Here is a 7766-nt window from a genome sequence, read left to right on the forward strand (position 1 = left end):
TTATATTTTGCATGAGAGAAATATTCGACGATGGGCTTTGAAGGCATATAAGGAGCAGGGTAATGATAATATTGTATTTAAAGCTTCTAGAACATGGTTAGGTAATTTTAAAAAAGCTAATCGCATTGTTTCACGAAAAGTAACCAAATTTGTTACACGAAAAACAATGGAAGATGATCAAGTCTTGAAGGTCAAAGCTACAAACTTTGTTAATGAACTGAAGCCTTTGATTGCTGAATACGGACCTGAATATATACAATTCAGACCAGAGTGGAGTTCAATTAGAAATACATTCTGGACGAACCTTAGCAGTGGAAGGCCAAAGAAAGTAGAATGTGTTGTACAATTTGTATCTTCAACGACACACAGTTATACAATACAACCAACAATAACTGCTGATGGAAGATTGTTATCGCCTGTGTTTATGGCCTTGCAAGAAGCAATTGGACAATTTGGACCAACAGTTGAAAAAACATTATTTAAGCCGACGAACGTATACGTGACTACATCAAAATCTGGGAGACTCACTTCTGGTAATGTATACTTCGAAATTAAATTAATTAAAGAATCTTTTATTAATAATTAAAATTGACCTATGCGTATATGTGTAGTTACTACGGATTTTATTTTAACATTGCAGCTCATTTCAAAACCTGGTTGGAAGAGATCTTTTTTCCTAAAACCAAAACAACAAGTGTGTTGTTGCTAGATTCTTGGAGTGGACACTGTGAACAAGACGTACATAATGCGAAACCAGTAGGCAAAGAAATTATAATTAAGAGGATACCAACAGGTACCACTGGACGAATCCAGCCTCTAGATGTTTATGACTTTAGATGTCGAAGAATTACGTCAGGCAATTTTCCGACGATGTCCTGTTGCACGACTATAACGTTAATCTTCATTTAAGAAACAATATAATTAAATTACAATCTCACCAAGATATAAAAACCTATTCCAGTATTCTTGGTATAAAAGTGGATACGCAGAAACCAAGTTAGGAGATTTTGTGAATCCTGTAGAATTTGCTTTCGAAGAGAATATAGAAATGAAATGTGCACTCTGTGATGAAACACCGATAGTTAGATGTTCTTGGTGTAAAAAAGCATTTTGTTTAAAACATTTTTTTCATGAATATCACTTTTGTAACAAATATGAACCGTAAAGTCTTCGATAATATATGTATTCTCCGAAAACCGAGGCAATCGGAAGCTTAAAGAGCGGGCGTGCGCACAGGATATAAATAATAAAAAACTGCGAGACCAAGGTGGCAATTTCAAAAATAAATATACCAATGGATTTGGAATTAAGTGCTCGTCATTTTATGTCATTACGCAAATTTCAATAAGTTGTAAAATAAAATTATAACAAATTTTTTTGTTATAAACAAAGTGTATTTTTGACAATTTGTTAACACCAGTTTATTGTACCTAAAAAACCATGAAAGCCACCAATTGAAAGTTTTCATGTATCTCCTTTGGTTTTCGAGATAGTACTTCCGGATCAAAACTTTGAGGGGTGGTTTCACCCCCTAAATATGAAAACGGGCCGCTATAAAAAGTACGTATCTCTTATTTTTCGGTCCTCTAAAACATATCCGAAAACCAAAGCAATCGGAGGCAGACACCTAAAATACACTCCTTGTCAGCGTAACGGAAGCGCAAGGCGCGCACGGCCACCACACGGTTCACAAAATTTGTTGAACAGTGTTATAGTTCAATATGCTCTACATTGATGCGAAGTTTCATTAAAATCAGAATTTTCGGATTCGGAACCTTCCCTAGTGAGTCAATCATGATGCTAACATACAAAAATGTTTATATCTCAGAAAAAATTGACCTTTCTGAAAGGTTGATCTATGTTTACTAAGGCTTTTTTACTCAGCATAGTGTGTCCTACGTACCATTGATGCGGCGAGCAGCGTCGATAACGTAGTCACCTGTATCGCGTAAATAGGTGGCTCGCGATTCGCATTCCGTTCCCCCTCGTCATCGTGCTCGACGGTGCCCCTCTCGCGTTTGTATATATTGATCGTTCGAGCGATGTATCCTTTTTGGCTTGTCTTGTCTTGTCTTGCCTTGTCTTGCCTTGTCTTACTTTGTCTCGTCTTCGTACTGCCTTGTCGCGTCTCGTCGCGTTTTTCTTTACTAACGTTTTTTGAAACACATGCTACACGTGAATTAAACGAGGTATTAATACAGCCAATTGTTCGTTTCTTTTCTCTCGTCAATCTCGGATCGGAGCGCGTAACGTTTTTTTTCCGTTCACCACGATATCTCCTTTCCTATTCCCACACGCTCAAACAACCATATAAATATTGAATGGATTTTTTTAACACCTTGTATACTTATTTCCGTAATACGGACCATTTCTCGTTCTGGAGGCCCGCTACGAATGGGTTATTTATGTAGAGTAAAATTTTCCTTTTCTCATGAACACTGACGACATGCTAGTTTCGCGAATTACTTTCAACCAATGGCTGGTTGTTTTTGTCACGAATTCACAGAATATGTATGTATGTAAAAAAATTCAATAACTGAATACCTGAAAAATACCAGTTGACACTCACATGCTGTCAATGACGCGTCATCGGTCACCAACTGCATTTAAGTAAGAAGAGAAGAACCCTTGAAAATATAAACCCCATATACAGTAGACATTCGATTCCCGCACGAGTCGGGGCTGTAGAGGGCTAAATTTTCAGGAACTGTGCACGAATCGGTGACCAGTTACCCGAGCGCTTTTCCCACCATTCGGCCGTTCAGTTGTGTGACGCAGTTGCATATAGGGTGGGCTGGATATACGCACTTTACGGTTATGTTAATTATCTCCGTTATTTTTAGATATCAGAAAAGTGTATTCACAGAAGTTTTTTAGTATGGAGAGGACTATTACTTAGCAGTCACAGTTTTTTCGTAGGTGAAGGATCTTTTGAGTTCTTAATCTTAATTATGTTCTCTTATTAATGATATTAAAATACTATGGATTAAAAATACTTTTTTTTTCACATAAATCGATTCTTCTAAACATGCTGCGTAATAAAGTATTAAAGTATTATGTCAAAAAGTTAATAATTCGTTACATATTTTAGTGGCAAATATCTAGCTTGGTTAGCATCTTTTACCCATTACGTGTGATTCGTGAGACAAGAAGCAATGAAATTGCCACCAATATTCATTCCACCAATATTCATTGCACCAATAAAAACATTATTAAAACAGTATTATATATATTTCGATTTCTGTGATGACATATGCGTGTTAAACGCGATACCGTATGTGTTCCGGCCAGGGCTTGCTGGGCGATAGAGTAGGGTACGCGCACGTGAGTGAGAAATACGTGTGAGCGAAGGGCGTTCCTATGCTACAATAAAATAGCCTGCAATAAACGAGCGCCTACTGTACCAGATTACTTTCGTATCTATTCGTCAGTTAATATTTGCCTGTTTATGATAATCGTTTCTAAATAAAAGAAGAATATATTTAAAACAAAAGATAATTGTTTACTCCCACGAAAAGTCAATACATAGTAGATTTTGGAGTAGCAGACCGTGTAACGGGCCTTCGAGTTGCATTAAACATGCACGAGGGAAAGAAAAGAAAACATGAAGCACAAAACGAGAGACTGAAAGAGATCGTTTGAATGTTTACGGCCGATAATAGCGCCTTGAAGACATGACTGGGTAATCCGCAAAGAACGTCGAAAATCAAAACAGAAGAGGAGAAAAAGAAGGAACACGTAAAGCCAGGTCCAGACACGTGCAACAGCGAGCACGATACACGTAGCGCGGCGCGCGGCCAAAATCCCGTCCACACTCCAGCAACATGCAACAAAAAGGTAGGCTTGTAACTGTTTAAAAATTAATTTTTTATACGTCCGGCATAGATATATAATTTTCTTTTTTATAACACAGTAACTAATGTTCGGGTAGGCATGATAACAAATAGACATGCCTTCTGATATTTTCTACGATGTGCGTCGGAATGCTCGTGTTCGGCTTGACGTTGCACGAAGTCGTTAGCATCGCGTCGACCCATTAAAATCGACCCTTTCAAGAGTGTTCTTCAATGCGGGTTACACGTGTCTGGACCTGTCTTAAGAAGAGAACGAAGCGACGCACAGTGATCTGGAACCCCCAAAAAGTGACCAAAAGTCACGATTTTATCGGATGTTTACGAAACTTGGTAATAAAGAGTTTTTCAGGTCGCTGATGAATGAAAAAATTCAAATTTCAAGATGGCGGATTCAAAACAATAGCCTGGAAAGCGACTTTTGTTGGACAAAATTAAAAACACTCATATCGTTTTTTTTCAACAAAAATGTGTTTTATGTAACTAATATAGGTAAAGTACGATAAGCATCATAAAAAATAACGATATATATATGTGTGTGTATATTATATATATAAAGTTAAAAATAAAAAAATAAATTGCAGGAGATTGCATGTGAGGTTTACATGTTCTTGTTCAGAATTGTGTACGCTTTCATGTAAAGAAAGTCCCATGTTAAACAATTGTAAACATTTTTTTATAAGCTTTCTCAAAGTTTAAATTGTTATAAACTTTGCACTCTTTGGACATGGATTAACACATGCTTATGACACCTATAAATAACTAAAATATATTTACTTAAGTACCTATAAAACATTATAATAAAAAACCTGTAATTTGATAAAATTTCATGATTTTGTCTTTATAACGCTATATCTAATCACAGAATCATCTGAAAGGAGAAATATGTGTGGATTTCGAAGCTTTGGAGGGCTGTCAATTCATAGAAGCAAACAGTTTTTCAGAATATTAAACTTGAAAAATTGACTTTTGGCCAATTTCCGGTTCCCAGCCTACTATGCGACGGCACAAGGCAAACGGGGCTCTTTTAATGTTCCGGACCTCCACAATGAAACTTGATAGTGGAAAAATAACGACGGTAGACGGAAATATCTCAGCATGGATGGCAATAGGTCTGCGAATAAAAGCGACGGGAGAAAAAGATGTTAAGCCGTACACCGCTCGTGACTAAAGGCAACAAAAGTTCTATTGTTGGAATATTTCACGGAAGTTTGTCATCAGGCAACTTCATTCTCGAGCAGGGACCCGGGCTTATTGACTTTTGCGGCCTTACGAACCTTTTAGAGGGTGCAATAAGCGGAAAATTGTACTGGAAATGATAAAATAGTGCAAGTGAACAGAATGATTCGTTACAAAATTGTGGGAATGGAAAAACGGTTGCGAATAAATAAGATAATTTTAAACGCGGTGACAACAGCTGATCGCGGCACGTGGACGCCCGCGGGTCCGTAGACCGAGCGAGCGCGCGTCTTGTCTTGAAGCGCGGCTAAAGACTGCGAGTCTCACCTTGTGAGGTGAGATTCATGGACACAAAGGTAACCCGCAACAGTGCTGCATATCGATTAATAGAATGACAAGACGCGTGCAAAAGTCGCTCGCCGGTACCAACGCACCAGTTAGTAAACCAGACCCAAAGGTGAGCGACCGCGGAAAGTAAGCGTGAGAGAGAAGGAAAGGTAAAGAGCAATAACCGCGATAATGAGTGTGCCGCGCGCGCGCGTGCGCGTGCGCGTGTGCGTGTGCGTGTGCGTGTGCGTGTGCGTGTGCGTGCGCGTGCACGCGCGGGTGTGTGCGTGTGTGCGTGTGTGTGTGTCCGATTTCGTATACAAAGCGAAAGGTAACGAAGGAGTGGTATTCGTATTCTTATTCGAGTTAAAGTACATCGTGAGATAGAGAGGAATTGTGAGCGAGAGTCAGCGATATTGTGAGGAGATTAAATTAAATAAAATTACGAGGGATACTTCTTTTAACAAAGTACCGAAAATTATCCCTACAAATTTATTGGAGTTATTGAATAAATATTATTTAGAGATCATTAGAGATGGACAGGCAGTATTTGTAATATTGTAAAGTAATAAAAATGGTGGAAAGAATGTATGTTACATAAAAGATTATAATCTTCCCGAATTTATAATCGGGATTCCGATGTTATAATATATTTACAGGGTGTTCCAAAATAGTTGTAAGTCTAAAAGTCCTTTGTACTAAACTAACTGAACTACATCAGACTATTAATACCATCACCTTACTTTATGATATAATAATCTTAACCGAAACTTGGCTACATACTAACTACTTCACGGAAGAACTTGGAATGTCTGCATATATTCTATACAGGATGGACAGAAATGCACATACCAGTAGTTTTAAAAGAGGAGGAGGCGTCCTTATCGCAGTTAAAAAATCCCTTTCTGGTACCCAACTAATATCCAACTAAATTATCAACTCAAACCGGATGTCACACGCATTACCGACTAGTATGTCACTCAATGGTCGTGAATCTTCCAATCCACTTGAAATAGCTAATATGTTTGCAAACTACTTCAAATGAAACTATGCCAAACACAAACAAGGCCATTACCACTTTCCGCATCCGCCTGTCGTACTCAGCAGCACACCGAATATAACAATAAGTATTAGTGAAGTCCTTTCCGAAATCGACCAACTAAATATGCACAAAAGCCCAGGTGAAGACGGTATACCCTCAATATTTCTTAAAAAGTGCAAATATATACTTGCTAGACCACTCTGGATACTATATAACCACTCACTATCTACAGGTATTTTCCCCATTGTAGGAGATCGGATGTGACAAGCGGTCTGTAGAGACGTTTCTCCCAGTCGCCTGGGTTTTTGGTAGCGGCCGGTAGGTGGCGAGTTTTCTCGCAAGCGGTAATTACAGCCTTTGGCTACTTAAGGGGCTGCGCCGAGAAGCAACCCAGGCGTCTGGGGTAGAGGTCGTCTACCGTCAGCCCCACTGACGAGTCTTGGTAGACGATTCCCAAGACAAAACACCATGTTTTTGATCCGCCTACACCATTAGATGGAAACTGAGTTTAATTACCCCTATACATAAATCCGGAAGCAACACTAATATCTGTAATCACAGACCTATTTCCTTATTAAACATCTCCTCAAAAATTTTCGAAGCCATTGTCACAAAAAAACTGGCTGCACTAATGTCCAACTATCTGGCACTTGAACAACCTGGTTTTATTAGGAGCCGATCAACAACTACCAATTTGATAATCTACTTAAATTTTTTATCCAAATCACTTGATGCACATCAACAAGTACATGCAATATATACCGACTTCACAAAAGCTTTTGCCAGGGTCAATCACGCAATACTTATCGATAAATTGGCAAATTATGGCATTTCTGGCAATTTACTCAACTGGATCTATAGTTACATCACTGGACAAACACAACACATCAAATTTCTTAACCTCTCTAGACCTATTCGTGTTACTTCAGGCGTAGGGGTGGTAATTTGTGAAGGGTATCAGAGGAGGGGGGGCTCCTGAATTATTCGGGACATAGGCAGGTAACTCACCAGGGGGTTGAAACAGGCTACACAGCTCTCTCTCGACGATGGAACGTACGCAAGCACGATGATTCCACCCCTGGTACAGACTCGGTCTGTGGGTGAAGCGAAGAGTGAGCCGGTACTCACTTTTAGAGACGAAGGATCGGTTGCCCCGACGACCATACTCTCTTAGCTAATATCTCAGGTAGGGATGGGACGATCCTAGTGACTCTCCGCCCCCGCGCGAGTACTCCCTCGCCTCCATGTGGCCCGGGCCTAAAAAAAGTTGGTCGGGTTGGAAAGCCGGGGGAAATAGTTTCCCCGGGTAACGCCCACCGCAGCCCTATTGCAGGGCTGTGAGATAGCTACCGGCGTTTCGAGCCACA

The sequence above is a fragment of the Dufourea novaeangliae genome, unplaced genomic scaffold (genome assembly GCF_001272555.1).
Source record: "Dufourea novaeangliae isolate 0120121106 unplaced genomic scaffold, ASM127255v1 scaffold132, whole genome shotgun sequence".
NCBI lineage: Eukaryota > Metazoa > Arthropoda > Insecta > Hymenoptera > Halictidae > Dufourea > Dufourea novaeangliae.